The sequence below is a fragment of the Mustela lutreola genome, chromosome 7 (assembly GCF_030435805.1).
Source record: "Mustela lutreola isolate mMusLut2 chromosome 7, mMusLut2.pri, whole genome shotgun sequence".
Lineage (NCBI taxonomy): Eukaryota > Metazoa > Chordata > Mammalia > Carnivora > Mustelidae > Mustela > Mustela lutreola.
The window spans coordinates 75,303,035-75,320,545 of record NC_081296.1 but is presented as its reverse complement, the minus strand read 5'-3'; the positions used below and the strand labels follow the sequence as shown (position 1 = coordinate 75,320,545).

Genomic DNA, 17,511 nt, shown 5'->3' with positions numbered 1-17,511 from the left:
ATTTATTTTTTGCTTTAATATTTATTGTTTCCTGCCTTTTACTGGTTTTGGGTTTTGTTTGCTCTACTTTTACTCACTCCCTTGGGTTTAAGTTTAGGTTGTTTGAGATTTTTCTTGCTTCTTAAGGTGGGTATACTTACCTCTTAAGACTGCTTTTGCTAAATCTGAAAGATTTTGGACCACTGTGTTTTCATTTTCACTTATCTCCATGTGTTTTTTTTTTTTCCTCTTTAACTTCTTGGTTGACTTATTCATTGTTTAGTAGCCTGTTATTTAACCTCCTTTTGTATTTTTTTTCTGCAGACTTTTTACCGTGGTTGATTTCTAGTTTCATAGTGTGCAGTCAGTAAAGTTTCATGGCATGACTTTGATATTTCTTAGTTTGCTGAGACTTATTTTGTGGCCTAATATGTGATCTGTTTTGGAGACTGTTCCATGAGCACTTGATAAGAATGTGTCTCCTGCTGTTTTAGGATGGAATCTTCTGAATATATGTTATCTCTCTCTGGTCCAATGTGTCATTCAAAGTCACTGTTTCCTTGTTGATTTTGTTTGGATGATTTTCCCATTGATGTAAGTGGGATGTTTAAATCCCCTACTATTACTTATTACTATCAATTACTTCCTCTGTTTGCTATTAGTGGCTTTAGGTATTTGGGTGCTCCTATGTATATTTACAACTGTTTTCTCTTCTTGTTGAATTGTTCCCTTTGTGGTTATAGAGTGCCCCTTGTCTCTTGTTGCTATCTTTGTTTTTAATGTCTATTTTGTCCAATAGAATCTTCCTACCCCAGATTCTATTCTTCATGTATTTTTAGGTCTGAAATGAGTCTCTTGTAGACAGCATACAGGTGGATCTTGCTTTTTTTTTTTTTAATCTATTCCATCACCCTGTGTCTTTACACTGGAGTACTTAATCCCTTTACATTCAAAGTACTTGTTGATAGGTATGTACTACTGCGGTTTTGTTACTTGTTTTATGATGGTTTTGTAGTTCTTCTGTTTCTTTTCTTGCTGTCTTCTCTCACAGTTGGCTGGTTTTCTTTAGTGATATAATTGGATTCCTTTCTCTTTATTATTTGCATATTATTGGTTTTTGATTTTTGGTTACCATTTAGTTTATATATGGCATTTTATTAATAGCGGTTGGTATTAGGTTGATGGTCACTTAAGTTTAAATCCATTCTTTATTCCACTCATCCTCACTTTTAGGTATATGGTGTCACATTTTACATCCTTTATTTTATGAATGCCTTAACTTATTTTTATAGATATAATTAAGTTTACTACTCTTGTGTTTCCTACTTTTCTTAGTCCTACTTATGGTTTTCCTGTCTACTCACCTGTCCCCTTTAACATTTCTGGTAGGGCTGGGTTAGTGGTGACAAACTCCTTTAACTTCTGTTTGTGTAGGAAACTCTTCTCCTTCCACTTTATTTTTTTCCTTCTGATAGCTCTGTATTTTTCAATGATAGCCTTGGTGCATAGAGTATTCTTGGTTGTATGTTTTTCCTTTCAGCATTTTGAATATATCATTTTACTCCCTTTTAGCCTTCAAAGTTTCCACTGAAAAATTAGTGGGAAGTTAATGAAATTTCCCTTGTATGTAATGGTTTTCATTTGTTGATTTTAAAATTCTTTGCCATTTTAATTACTATGTATCTTGGTATGGACCTCCTTGGATTGATATTGTTGACAGTTGTTTGTCCCTCCTGGATCTATACTTCTATTTCCTTCCCCAGGTTCAGGAATTTTCAGCTGTTATTTATTCAAACAAATTTTCTGTCTTACCATTCTAGGTTTCCTCTAGCATGAATGTCACTGTGCTTGATGGTGTTGTGAGTTCCCTAAGTCTACTCATTATTATTGCTTTCCATTGTTCTATCCTCCAGATCATGATCCAGTCTTCTGCTTGTGCTTCCTCAAGTCTACTGGCCATTCCATCTACTGTATTTTTAATTTCATTTATTGAAATTAAATGATTTTTTTGTTTGTTTGTTTTCTGTTTGTTATGGGTCTCACAGAGATTGTCCACTCTTTTCTCAAGTCTCATGAGTATCCATATGACCATTACTTTAAATTCTCTACTAGATATATTATCTTCATTTTGGTTACAACTCATGCTCTGATTTTGTCCTTTCATTTGGCATATATCCTCTGTCTCCTCATTTTGTCTAACTCTGTTTCTGTGGGTTAGGAAAGGGAAAGTCAGCTACATTTCATGTACTTGAAAGTAGTGGCCTTATGAAGAAGAGGTCCTAAAATGCCCTACAGTGCAATGTCTCCTGTTCATAAGAACCTGGAGCTACACGGTTGTCTCCTATATGTATTGTGTGTACCTTAATCTGGCCTTTAGTCCACATTCACCTGTTATGGTCAGGGTTTGGTTCCTGGTGCCACCTTGACTTGTTTACCAAAGGTGCAGTAGCATTGAACTGCAGGGCATTTTCCCTGTTGTCCCCTGAGAAGCTGTTCTTGGTGGGTGGTGCCTGCAGTCAAATGAAGTATTTGTCCCCAGTCCACCCTGAGGCCCCAGTTGGATGGGTATGTTTTGCTATCCTCCCTTCTCTCTGGGGTAGGAGTCACTTTGGAGTGGTGCTGGTCCCTGCCAGGGTTGCTTGCACATTGCAGGTCTTGTAGCACTGCTCTAGGATGGGTTCCAGAAAAGGGGATATTGGAGAGGGAAAGTCTATAGGAGAGTGTCAGGGTGGAACATGCAGTGTTAGCAAGGTTTGGACAGGTCTTCTGTGGGAGGAGACCTGGAAACAAGGCCTGGATGGAGGCAGTGTGTCTGCAGCATACTGTAGGGATAGAATGTTTCTACCAAGTTAGGTAGCATGTGTTGGTGTAGTCCTGGTTTCTGCAGGTGTGTATGGGTCTAGAGTGGGAGACAGAGGAGAGGAATGGTGCTTGCCAGCTCCTTTGTTCCTGGAGAAGTCTCCCAAGGATCCCTGTCCCTCCAGTACATGCTCTGAGGTTAGTAAACAAATCTCATTCCCTATTTCCCAGATATTTTTCAAACTGCTGCTTCTATATTCTATTTCCACAGGACTATTCATTGTTTTCTTTAATGGTGGGATCTCATTTTCCTTTTGCCCTCCCAGCTCTCCTAAAGCAGCGTCTGCTAATTCTAAAGTTTGGGGTGTTAAGCTCTGCTCATTATAAGAACTGGTAAAATTTGGCCTCTCTGGTTTTCAAAGCCAAATGTCATAGGGATTTGTCGTCCTGTACCTGGGGTTGGGGGTCTTTTTCTTTACCCTCTTTGTGCCCACAGGATCCCTTTCCTTCCACACAGTCTTTTGGGTCTGTTTACCTCCTGACTGCATCTCCATCTTTCCTACCCTCTTTGATGTGTCCTCCTCTCTACATTTATCTATGAAGAGTCTTGTCCTGCTAGCATTGAAGTCATTTTCTGGGTTATTTACACTGATATGGGCGTTATCTAGTTGTATGCATAGGATGAGATGGGCTTTGAATCCACCTACTCCAGTCTCCCCCTGAAATCCTCTAGAATGTTCATGTTAAACCCATTTTTAATAAGAGGAAATTGATGTACAGAGAGGTTAAGTGCTTTATCCAATAGCACAAAGAAAATAGAATCCATTCAGAGAAGCCACTAAATCCAGTTATTTAGCTATAACTCCTCATTCCCAAGATCTCCTCATAGACAAGGGATTTATAAATAGTCCAGCCTCATTCTAAAGTAGTAATTCAATTTCTCAAGTGTACAGATTCAGGGAAGAAGGGAAAACAAAGGTCAGTATATTTTGAAAGGTATATTTCAGGTATTATCTTTTCTCTCAGTGCAAATAAGCAAGATTTCCTCCCCTGTTTTCTTTCCCCTTTCATGAAGTTAGATAGGTGTGGAGTGCAGACAAGCGAAATAATCATGCCTCAAACTATTTTTAAAAATTTCTAGGAAGTACCACAAATCAGAAAGGTTGTAATTCTGAATTTTATGGTAAGGGGTTGTATTATTCTGTTAGTGTGTACACAGAATGCCTCAATGTTGATATGACCAAATTATATCCATTAAATCCTCAGAATTATTTTACATTAAAAAATTAAATATAAAGTTTAATAGTAGAAGAAACCAGAAATGATGATGGCTTCCAGACTGTGATGGGCTTTAGTAGGTCAGGGGTCAGAAAATGATGTCAGGCCATAATTTTTCAATTTTTACATTAACATCTGGTATTAAATGTCTGAAGTTTGCTTTACTGCGTCACATTTCATTCCTTGGTGAGAAATCATAAACTTTTGCAATTCTCCAGACTAAGCATTTCGCCCAACTGCCTGGAAACCAGAACTAAATGACCCATGTGTTTCAAAATGCTCATTGCAAAATATTTGAAAGAGCTGGCTGGGTTAATCTGTACGTGTGGAGCTATGACTTAACCAAGAAAGGGGCCTATCTGTTCTCGTGTTTCAAAACTTCCTGGCACATCTATTCCTGTAACTGGTGCAGAATGCAAATCAGTTTGGAGCTGCGTAAGTAAATGTCCAGAGTTCAAGAAATAATAACGATGATTTGGCCAGAATCTCTGGCTATCTCAGTTTGGATTCCCGTAACATTTAGAAGGGCAAGTTTAAATTTTTTTAATAAATTGCAGCCCTGGGCTTATACAGAAAAATTTTATTGAACCAGGATACATGGAGAGATGATCGTTAACTTAATTTGAAAGTAACGATTAAGGAGAAATCTAGTCATTTCATTCTTGTCACAAATTTTTCTATACTTCCTGCCTCCTTCTATGTAAATATGAGCAATGAGTAGGATACTTCTTTAATGATTGATGACTTTACTTCTCAGTGTGCAGCACTATGGAGATCTATAAACACAGCTGATGCACAGAGATTAGATAAGAATTCCTCTGACTCCAGCACATCCTCAGAAAAAGGTTTGAATAAAACTCCTGTTGTTTTCTTGAGATGATGTTACTCTCATTAAGTGATGATTGAAGAAGAATTAGTTTGGGATAATTAGGTGATTGGGGAGATATTAAAATTATTAATCAGTTCATAAGGGACACTGACAGTAAGAATGGACGTGGGCCATTAATAACTGTTGCTGCCCCACTTCTAATGGTGGCTGGCACTCCTTCCAGGTAGCATATGGAAACAATTCCTATCTTTCTTTATAAGGTGCCTACTTGGTCTGAACCAGATAAAAACAAGATTTGTAAGCCAAATAATCTATAGATACTATAGGGAGGTCCAAATATTTTCTTGGTATTGCTTTATACCATCTAATAGTTTATGTTTTCTAATAGCTGCAAGGTGGGTCTTGAACAACAGGAAGAGCTTCTCTTTTTTTTTTTTTTTTTTTTTGAAGATTTTATTTATTTATTTATTTGGTAGGCAGAAAGGCAGGCAGAGAGAGAGGAGGAAGCACACTCCCTGCTGAGCTGAGAGCCCCATGTGGGGGTTGATCCCAGGACCCTGGGATCATGACCTGAGCCAAAGGCAGAGGCTTTAACCCACTGAGCCACCCAGGTGCCCCTAGCTTTTTTTTTTTTTTTTTTTTTTTAAGATTATTTATTTATTTATTTGACAGAGATCACAAGTAGGCAGAGAGGCAGACAGAGGGAGAGAGGAGGAAGCAGGCTTGCTGTCGAGCAGAGCCCGATGTGGGGCTCGATCCCAGGACCCTGAGATCATGACCTGAGCTGAAGGCAGAAGTTTTAAACCACTGAGCCACCCAGGCACCCCCAGGAATAGCTTCTACCTGCACAACATTAATGACCAAATATCCTTAAGTATTGCAAATGGTTTCTTATCTGTATGAATTACTGGTATTATCAATCAAATAGTTTTATAAGTAAAGTATTTATAAATTATGGTTCAGGAGTTTAAATTTTTGATGATGGATTACTGAAAATATCTTTTTGATTGGCAGGGTTTTGTTTTATGGTTCTGTTTCTTCCTCTGAGTTCTCACAATGTGAGGCTTATATATTGTCTACTTCCAGTAATTTCATCATCTCAGATGAAATGTGCTAAAACACTTATCACCATTGGGCTAATAACCATCGAGTGTGGAGAGAGGAGCAGATAAGATACATAAGGAGGAGAAACAGTTCCTCTTTCCTGCTCTTGGAGATGTTCTAATCTTGAATTTTTCTGCTGTCCCTTACATCTACCATAGTTCATTAAATTCAAGATGCTTTCATTTCAAAGATGCACTATTAATTTTTATATTACTTGAAAACAAAAACAATATTGCCTGTTATTTTTGTAAATATGCCATTGCTTGTATTACTGATTTAAGAGCTATCAAAATACAAAATATGGTAATTGCTGGATTGGAGGCAACTGTTCTAAGATGTTTTAAGGGGTTATTAGTTTCACTAGTTATTCAGGATAGGAAATGTTTTATCTTTTAGGAAAAAGAAACCCACAATGAAAAGGGAGAGCCTGGTGAGGCAGGAGCAAGAGGGCATTCTCCCAAGGGAAACTAACAGATGGCCTTGACACAGAGCACTGGCGATGCCTAGAACAAGGAGAGAACTACTACAACTGACCACCCCCTCCTCACTGCAGACATTCTCTCCCAGCATCCCATAGGATGAATAACCTATGTGGCAGCTTCACAGGAACTATGGGCTTTGCCCAGTGCTGAGAGAGCATCATTTCCTTCTTAGAACCCTGCTATGTAGCCTCTGAAGTCCCTAGGATTTAATTGGTATCATTTAGGCAAGTTAATCTGACTAATTTACTTATATCTTACTAGAATCCTCACAAGAAGAATGGGGAAAGGAGATCTGCTTATTAATTTTAGAGGGGAAGGCAGGTGGTGTGGTGATTGAGAGTCTGAGGTTGGGAATGAGTAGCTTAGGTTTAGCTCCACTCTAGGCAAGTGCCTTCACTCTCACTTCAGGCTTAGTTTCACTTACATATCTGACTGGAATAGTAATCTTCCCTACCCATATAGCTCCTGTGAAGATCAGGTAAGACCATGCTTATTGCAAAACACTCTTGTCATAGTGCCTAGCTCACCCCAAAAGCTAAATAAACAAATAACTACAAGCTGTCCACTTTGACAGAAAGAGCAATTGAAGGTCTGTACTCCAGAGGGCTGCATTTCATGTGCCCAGAGATCTAACATGACTTTACTTTGAAATTTGGGGCTTATAGAAGCTAGACAGAGCTAGATTGTTGAAGAGAAGGAGGGACTCTAGGGGTTGAGGAGAAGCCTCAGTGAATGAATGCTGGAAAGATCTGGAGTTCTTAAACCTGGGAGATGAAGGGATAGTGTATTCTTTTGAGTAGTAGAGATCCTAATCCCAATGCCTTGCAGAGCCCCAAGAGATGGCAAGTAAAATAACACCTCTGTGCCTGGGGTATAGTCACTAAGACATTGAGAGCAATGACCTCTGTCCTCTACAGCTTAGTCTGGGCCCAGTATGGAGCTGGGAGCATAGCTATGCCCAGATATGCAGAGCCAGACATTAGCATAGTGATACATGGGCCTTGGAAATCAAGGTTGCTGGAACCAGGTAAGACCTGAGATTTTTCTAAGAGACAATGAGATGGAGTAGGTTCAGAGCTAGTCTAATTGGATATAGAAAGGTAAAATAGGACACTTTTTATATCGTACTTCTATGGAGCAAACCTATACCCATTAAATAATTCTTTGATTCACTATTTTGTATAATAGTTATCATTATCAGCTTATTCAGAGAAGAAGTCTAATGAAGTATGTGTGTCTATAAAAGCTGCTTGTAGGGCTCTTGTGCTGTCCTTTTACCCACACTGTGGTAGTGTTCCTACTAGACTTCAGTCTAGTCTACCCACTAGACTGAAATCAAGGTTATTGGATCTAAGCTCCCAAAGGCTATTTCCAATTGGATACTCACTCTTAATAACTGCCATTTACCCTTGACATGGGTTTTCTACCTGATCTTTTAGCAAATGGCCTGGAGACTTCCTCTAAAATAGGACTTCTGGGGGAGATGGTGGAGTAGGAGGATCCTAAGTTCACCTCTTCCCAGGAATGCAACTACATAACACCAATATCAATGTAAATAACCCAGAAAACAATGCAAAAAAATGGCAGAACAGAATTTACACAGCTCAATGTAGGGAAGAGGCCATGTCCAAGAGGGTAGGAAGGGCTAAGACACTATTGGGAGCTAAATAAACCCAGGGAACTGTCTGCAGTAGGGAGAGACTCAGCAAGCACAGAGAAGGGTGAAGACAGATCCTTACACCAGAAACTCCAAGCACAGGGAAGATGTATCCCCATAACATTTGTCTTTGAAATCCAGAGAGGCATAATTTCATGAGTTCCTACAAGGGGTGGGGCTTAACACCTAGAACTTAAAATCAGTAGGTTCAGCTCTGGAAGAGCCTGGAAGGCAAGAGGACACAGCCCCTGCCCTTAAAGAGCAAAATGAACAGCGTCATGGAGATAGAGCAGAAAGTAGCAGTTTGAAAAATACCTGGTCAATTGTGGGGAAGGGGTTTATATGCTAACCTCAGAGCATGTACTGGAGGGACAGGGATCCTTGGGAGACTTCTCCAGGAACAAAGGAGCTGGCAAGTGTCATTTCCCTTACTACCTAACAGCGCACCCTGCCACTGCATTCTACTACAGACATACCCCTTCCAGCCAGGCTTTGGTTCCTGGTCTCCCACTGGAGGCCTGTCCAAACCTTGTTAACACTGCAGCCCCACCCATGTTCTCCTGTGGACATGGCTCCTCCATCTAGGCCTTTGGTCCAGATCCTTTCCTATAGGAGATCTGCATAAACCTTGCTAACACCAAGCACTCCACACCTGAGTTCTTCTGTGGACAGCCCCCCTCCTCTGCCGCCCCCACTAGTCCTTGGCAGGAGCACACCCGATATATTTGTACAAGTCTGACAGTACACATGCAGCCACTTCAGGGACCAGCGCCACTCCAAAGTCAGGGCACCTCTGCCTTAGGGAGGGGGAAGATAATCACACACATAGATCAATCCAACTGCAGCCCCAGCATTGGGGTGGGGGCAGACATCAGGTCTGGCAGCAGGCCCTGCCCACCAAGGTTCCTGAGCGGACAATACAGGGGAAGCAGCCTGTAGTTCAGTGTTACTACATCTTTGGCCAACACTTGGTTGCCTCAACTCAAGCCCAGAGCAGCCCTAGATTGGCCCAATAACCCAGGGACTAGACTCTGCCTACAACAGGCAAAAAGCCATTGCAAATGACTAGTCTGGAGGCATACACAGCTCAGCCACAACAGTAGGACACATACAACACACATAGGAGACCCCATAAAGCACAAGGTTTTGGCCAACAGAGAACACTGCACTCTAGGGCACTACAGGACCTCTTCTTCATAAGGACACTACTTTCAAGAGCAAGAGCTTTAGATGACTTTGCTAACACACAGAAACAGGCAAAATGAGGATTCAGAGCAATACACACCAAATGAAAGAAAATTACAAAGATCGTAGCAAAAGTGCTAAACAAAATAGAGATAATATACCTGATAGAGAATATAAAGTGGGTCATACTCAATGGACTTGAGAAAAGTGGAGGAACACAGTGAGAGCTTCAACTGAGATAGAAAATATAAAAAGAACTAATAAGAGATGAAGAACTCAATAACCAAAATTAAAATCACACTAGATGGAATAAATAGTAGACTAGAGGAAGCAGAAGAATAGATCAGTAACCTGGAGGACGGAGTAATGCAAAGCAATCAAGCTGAACAGGAGAGAGAAAAAAAATTAGAATAAGCTAAGTGAACTCAGCAATATCATCAAGCATAATAACATTTGCATTATAGGGATACCAGAGGGAGAAGAGAGTGAAAGGGGAACAGAAAACTTATTTGAAGAAATAACAGCTGGAAACTTCCTGAATCTGGGGAAGGAAACAGAAATCCAGACTCAGGAGGCATTGACAGGTTAGGATGGCCACACGAAGAGACATAGTAATTAAAAGGGCAAAACATAGTGACAGACGATTTTAAAAGCAACAAGAGAAAATAAAACAGGTACATACAAGGGAAATCCCACAAGCCTATCTGCTTTTTCAGCAAAAGTTTTGCAGACTAGAAGGGAGAAGTATGATATATAAAGAAAAAAAAGTGGGGTGCCTGGGTGGCTCAGTGAGTTAAGCCTCTCCCTTCGGCTCAGGTCATGATCTTGGGTCAAGGTATTGAGCCAGCATCAGGCTTTCTGCTCAGCAGGGAGCCTGCTTCCCTCTCTCTCTGTCTGCCTCTCTGCCTACTTGTGATTGCTGTCAAATAAATAAAATCTTAAAAAAAAGTAAAAAGATCTACAACCAAGAAGACTCTATTCAGCAAGGCTATCATTGAGAGTAGAAGGAGAATAAACTGTTTCCCACACAAAAGTTAAATTAATCACCACTAAACCAGCCCTAGAAGAAATGTTAAAAGGATTACTTTGAGTGGAAAGGAAAGACCATAAGTAGGAATATGACAAGGAGGAATCATGAAAGTGGTAAAATTAAGTCTCTATAAAAATGAAGGAATTTACAAAATACAAGGATATAAAATGTGACACCCAAAAAGTGGGGTGGGGGGAGGAGTGGTGTAAAGAATGGGTTTAAACTTAAGTGACCAGGGGCACCTGGGTGGCTCAGTGGGTTAAAGCCTCCGCCTTTGGCTCAGGTCATGATCTCAGGGTCCTGGGATTGAGCCCCGCATCGGGCTCTCTGCTCAGCAGGGAGCCTGCTTCCTCCTCTCTCTCTGCCTGCTTCTCTGCCTACTTGTGATCTCTGTCAAATAAATAAAATCTTAAAAAAATAACAAAACTTAAGTGACCATCAACTTAATATAGACTGCTACAAGCATGTCATATATAAACCTAATGGTAAAAACTAGTAGCTAGTAATAGACATGCAAATAGTAGAGAGAAAGGATTCCAGGTATGTCACTAAAGAAACCAAGCCCACTGTGAGAGAAGAGAGAACTACAAAAATCACCCTAAGTAACAAAATGGCAATAAGTATATACCATCAATAGTTACTTTGAATGTAAAGGGATAAATGCTCCAATCAAAAGACATAGGGTGATGGCATGGATTAAAAAAAAAAAAAAAAAGCAAGATCCACTTCTATGCTCCCTGCAAGAGACTCATTTCAGACCTAAAGACACATGTAGATTGAAAGTGAGGGGATAAAAAAGCAATTATCATGCAAATGGAAGTGAAAAGAAAGTTGGGGTAGGAGTACTATTTAAAATAGACTTTAGGTAGTTGGGTTATGGACATTGGGGAAGGTATGTGCTATGGTGAGTGCTGTGAAGTGTGTAAACCTGGCGATTCACAGACCTGTACCCTTGGGGCTAATAATACATTATATGCTAATAAAAAAATTAAAAATGAAAAAAAATTGACTTTACAAACAAAGACTGTAACAAGAGACAAAGGATACCATATAATCTTAAAGGGAATAACCCAACAAGAAGGTATAATTATAAATATTTATTCCCCCAACATAGGGGTACTCTAGTACAAAAAGCAGCTCATAACACATATAATATAAGCAAGTAATCAGTAGTAATATAATAATAATAGGGGATTTTAACACTCCACTTACACATAGGACAGATCATCCAAAAATGAAATCAACAAGGAAAACAGTAGCTTTGAATGACACATTGGACCATATGGATCTAACTGACATATTCAGAACATTCCATCCTGAAACAGCAGAATACACAACCTTTTCAAGTGTACATGGAACGTTCTGCAGCACATATCACATAGTAAGACCACAAGTCTCAACAATTTAAAAAGATTGAAGTCATCCCATGCACCTTTTCCAACTACAACCCTGTGAAACTAGAAATCAAGCACAATAAAAAGGCCCCCAAAACACAAATACGTGGAGTTGAAATAACATGCTACTAAACCATGAATGGGCCAACCAAGAAATAAAAAAAAGCACATTTAAAAAAACGTGGAGATAAGTGAAGATGAAAATGGTCCAAAATCTTTGGGATTCAGCAAAAGCTATTCTAACAGGGAAGTTTATAGCAATATAGGCTTACCTCAAGAAGCAAGAAAAATCTCAAACAACCTAAACTTACCCCCAAGGGAGCCAGGAAAAGAGGAGCAAAATGAAAAAAAAAAAAAAAAACCCAAAACCAGAAGAAGGAAGGAAATAATATTGGGCATAAATAAATGAAATAGAAACTAAAAAAACAAAACAATAGATCAATGAAGCCAGGAGCTCCTTCCTTGAAAAGATCAGAATTGACAAGCCTCTAGCCATACTCATCAAAAAAAGAAAGAGAGAGAGGACTTAAAATAAGAAATGAAAGAAGAGAAATAAATGACAGCATAGAAATAGGATTATAAGTGAATATTTTGAAAAAATTATATGTCAACAAATTAGACAACCTAGAAGAAATGGACAGATTCCTAGAAACATATATATTCCCAAACTGGAATCAGGAAGAAATAGAAAATTTGAAAAGACCAGTTACCAGCAATGAAATTGAATCAGTAAACCCCCTTTCTTATTTCTGCCCTTGGAAAAGAGACTGAATAAGTCTGTCCTCATGACAGCCCCTTGAATGTTAGAAAACAGGGGTTCTTCCCTCTGTCTTCCTTTCTCTTCTATCACACCACATCTTCCATTGACTGTCTGTAGTCCTAAAGCAGCCTGCAGAATGATAGCAGAAGTTGGAATCACCCCAGATCTCTCAAATATTTTCATCTTTCCAGGGCACCTTGTCTATATCTGGGAGGGAGTACCTTGAGGCTGACAAAATATGAAAAATAGAAAGTAAGGGAAAGGCAGTATTTGGAGACATTTCCAGAGACTGGAAAGCTGATTTCCAAATAGTCACAGGGTTTCACTCGTACTGTTGCTTAGTGTGGGTAGTCCTGTGTGCCCCTGGCATACAATTAGTTGAGGTACAAAAGCCAGCAACAACATGGAAAATATCCCCCTAGTAAAAGGAGAGATGCAAGGATTGTGGGGGAACTTAGAAGTGGGAGAGTTGCTGTGGAGAAAACCATGGGACAGCATGGTTCAGGAAAGACATGAAAGATCATCTACACTATGTGCAGTCAGGCTTCCTGGGAAAAGGACGAGAGGAGGAATCAGGACATGGCTATGACTTAGACCCCGTGGGACCATTTAGAAAAGACACTTATTGTGCCCATGCTCATGTCCCCACTGAGAAAATGAGGATTATTGGACATTCCTTGAAGGGTTGTGAGGATTACATGAGAGAATGATTATAACATAGCAGCTGGCATTTTTTTTTTTTTTTAAAAGCCTTTATTAAGTACTGGGCATTGCACTAAGCCTCACATTCATTATCTCATCCAATTCTCATAACAACCCAGTGAGGCAGATACCATGATTATCCCTGTTTTCAAGTGAGAGGACTAACTAGACCCCAGAGAGGATAGGTAACAAACCCAGAGGTATGGAGTCCCTGGAGGAACTGGGAATCGACCCTGGCAGTCTGGTTCACTCATGTGCTCTTCATCCAGTGCCATCTCTCACATACACTTAGACCATGTGTTCAGTCCTCCTCGTTCCTGGGTGGCTTACCTTTGGGTCACAAGTGTGCACACTTCTCATTAAGGCTCTTCATTTTCTCTAATTCCTCAACATATCCTGTATTTGGCATTCCTTAGCTTTTTCTTTTGACGTTCCCCCCCTCCCCCACAACTATCAACCTGTGAGTCAATATAAGGAAGAAAATGGGAAGTTATTTTCCTTAGAAGTTTATCTACTTTTGTTTCTATAATAGAAAGTCAATACATGCCTTGAGCTAATACCAGGCATGTGTCGATTATGCTATGGAGTCCTGCTCTGAGGGTTCTCCAGACACAAAGACTGGAATCAATCACAGTAAATTCCATATGCAGGTTGCTTTCCTCCAGTTAGCTTTGTAAATTGTTCAGCACTCACATGAATTTTTTTTTTTTAATGGTCATTAAAGTATTCTTTAGCTAGGTCAGCCAGAAGAGGTTGCTCCAAATTTTTCAATAAGCACTAGAACCCTGAAGGGTTAAAATACTTGGGTCACTTTTGGCTACTGGCTTTTAGTTTTTAGCACTGATCACTAGCAGGAAAACCTCCCATTTTTCATCTCTCTCGAGTTATTAGATTTCTGTTTTATATGTGATCATAAGTGTTTGGAATGGATGCATAATCTGCTAGTAAGTTGATTTTTTTTTACTCTGAAGGTACTTTTACCATATGAAAGATTGCCAAGAACAAAATGTATATGCCATGCCAAAAAATTAGTCTCACTAACCTGTTCATTATAAAGGAATTGCTTTAGCATTTCTTCACATCTCCCCATTCTGTTCCTGTTGGCCACTATTTTTAAGCCAGCATTGCTGCCTTTTCCTTACCATATTTCTCCACACAATCAAGTCACAAATGTGGCGATGTTTAGCAAGATACAAAGGTAGGTCATTTATTCTGTAATCCCCCAAAGTTCACTTGAGTAAGGATGGCACCAGAACCTTGATATTCTTCTGACTGGATGAGTGCTGATTAGAAGATAAGATACACCAGACAACTTCAGTGAAATGGATGACCACTATACATACCTGCAGAATCACACTTATTATAGTTGTCCTGATTATATATTTTAAGCATGTCTGTTCCTCTCGACAGAGAAGTCCTACAGGAAAGTTTCCATGTCATATTTGCCTTTGAATTTTCAAGTGCATTGCACGGTTCTTGGCAGATAATTTATTGTCACAATATTTGCTAAATGAATGAATGGTCATGATTCAGACTTATTTTTAAAATAAAAATTCTGTTCTGCACAAGGCACTGACGTGGTCTTTTTGGCAACATTAGATTTGGAAAACATATCTCCCACTTAACCACGGAGGCATGAACATTGTGTGTTGACCACATCCTGGGGATAAATTCTATAGTTTCTCTGCTTTAATCATTATTCTTGGTCAATATCCGGCATAGAGTGAAACCCCACAGGAGTTACTAAGTCTTTAAAAATACCTCATCAACTGAACCCACACACAGAATATCTATTTCAAACGCACTGCAGTCTTTTGGGCTTTAAGGCAAATGTTTTCTCTCTGACCAATAAAATATTTTTCCTTTGAATTGACTTTATATATATACATTTTCCCCAGTCTTGGTTGTCTTTACTTGTTTATATTTTACCATTATTTATTGTATCTATTCATATGGCAAGTCACTTTGAATTCTTTGGAAAATGAGATGGGATATGACTAAATAAATTTTTAAAATACTTCTGTCTTATGTAGGTGAATGGGATTCAAATCAGAGACTTCGGGAGGAGGTGGATGAAAGTTCTTTCTCTCTTCCATGGTCTACTCCATGATCCTGGGTAGGTCGCTTAATTCACATTACTCTTTGATTCTGTTAGTTGACGTAACTTGTTGAAAAATCGTACCTTCAAAATAGTGACTGGAAGGCTTTTTTTTTTTTTTTTTCTTAAAGAACAGTGACTTAGTCATCATACTAAAAAGAACCAGTCACGCCTCCTCAGCAGTTCTTTCCAGCCCCAAAAGAATTGTGTTTTGTTCTTCAGGTCCTGAGGGACAGAATGCCTCATGAAGACATTCTTCTTACTTCTTGGAAAATCAATTAATAAAGCAATAGACTACATAACTGGTATCTGTGGGGATTATAAGAACAGCGTGAAACAGCCTCAAGGGACTTCAGGTTGACAAGGAACAGAGCTTGGCACTCAGCACAGGAGAGCAGTAGAAATAGATCTGCACTTGGAATCAGAACACCTGGGTTTGGCCATGCTCTGGGATCTTGAGCCTTTTACTTAATTTTTCAGACTTTATTCCCTTGCTTGTCAAATAGAGCTAATAGTGCAGCTGCAGTCAAGATTAAGTAAGAGAATGAACGTCAAAGAAGCTTACCACTTGCACAATAATATCCGAGTACATGCTACAATGAAGAAATAGTGTTTATATTTAATACAAAGTGATGGGCATTGAAGAGAACATTGGAGGTATACAGACCTGGATTCATACGTCTTTACTAGTTGTCTGGTTTCAGGCAAGGTACTTGACACCTATGATTCTCAGTTTCTTAATCTGTATAATGGGTACAGATGGAGCATGGTAGAGCTCCTAGGAAAATTGGTGGCAAAGGACAGAAAGCATGAAGTGGAGTAGCTGGCATAAAGTAAGCACTGAAGAAGTAAAAGATTTCATTTTGTGATTAATATGGCTTAACGATAGAGACTGTGTATAACTTGGTGCTTAATTTTGTTTGCTTATAGCCTGTGGGTAGTGTACAAATTCAGAGAAGAGAAATATGAACTATATTTGGGGTCTCGTTAAAAAGACTTCATGGAAGAAGGGTGATTTGAGATAGACCTGGAAAGATGAGTAAGCTTTGCTTAGGTGGAATAACCAGTAGCGTTTACCCAAATTGGTTCTCTGGGTGTAGACAGCATAGTTATGATCACGCTTGAATTTTTCCTGGTCATTGTATAGCACCTAGCACAGGAGCTTGGAAATTATTTACATACATCTGTCACTCTGTGGATTCCTGGAAGAAAGGAAACACATTGTTTTAATCTTTGTGTTCCTTAGTAGTGGCTTTCAATCCTGACGGCTCTCAACTCCATGAATATCACCTAGAGAGCTTTTAAAACTACCCATGCTGAGGCCACATGCCAGTCTCACTACACAGGACTCTCAGGGTATTAACCTGGGTATAATGGTGTTTTTACAAAGCCTCCCAGGCATTTATTACATAAATCCAGGTTGAGACCCATTTCCATAAAGCATTAACTACACATGAATAGATGGTGTTCTATTGTTGAGGTGATTGTATGGAATGGAATACGCTGGAAAACACACTGGACTGGGATTAGGAGTTGCAGGTTCTACCTGTAGCTCTGCCCTGATTGCTGGTGGTCTTTGGCCTCCCTAGGTTCTGTGTCCTCATCTGCTAAATAGGGAGGCTGGACTCTTTCTTTCCTCTACAAGCCCTGATGTCTATGATATAGCCAGCAGGCATCATCCCCGTGGTCCCCATCTGGGGAGCCAGGCTAAGTGGTGGAATCATGGGGGTGCTCCTCTTGCTTTCCCCATAAATATACTTCTTTCCTTCCCCTACCAGCCCCACCCACAGGCACATGAGAGGAGCTCAACAGGGACATCTGAAAACTGTTTTCCTCTTTTCCCAAGAAATGCCATAACATCATCAATCTGTGTTTGTTTTATTTCTAATGAGGGAAATGTGCCCTTCTTATTGGAAACACCTTGTGGAAAGAGGCAAGAGCCTCGCCCTGCAGCCTGGCAGCCGAGAGCAGAGCTGCCGGCTGCACCCCACCTGTCCCCACAGCTGAGACTGACACAGCCCCAAATATTTTCCATACGTAAACCTTTGGGAAGTTTCCTAGGCACACAGTGCAGACTAGGCCCCGGTTGCTGTTTCTGGCCAAGGTAACATAAACCACATGCCTGGAGAGGAGTCAAGGAGAATACAGTTCCCCCAGAGGCAAGACACAAGTGGCACCTTCTTGTCTTCGTCATGACTCCTCCTTCCATGGACC

General features: G+C 39.9%; 1 long non-coding RNA gene across 1 annotated transcript; it reads left to right on the top strand.

The window, feature by feature from the left end:
- Positions 1-904: 904 nt before the first annotated feature.
- Positions 905-16,403, top strand: LOC131836270 (uncharacterized). The gene is made up of 3 exons (XR_009355571.1): positions 905-2,976; positions 15,233-15,315; positions 15,429-16,403. It is a non-coding gene; the product is annotated as an uncharacterized LOC131836270 (long non-coding RNA).
- The last annotated feature ends 1,108 nt before the right edge of the window (positions 16,404-17,511 follow it).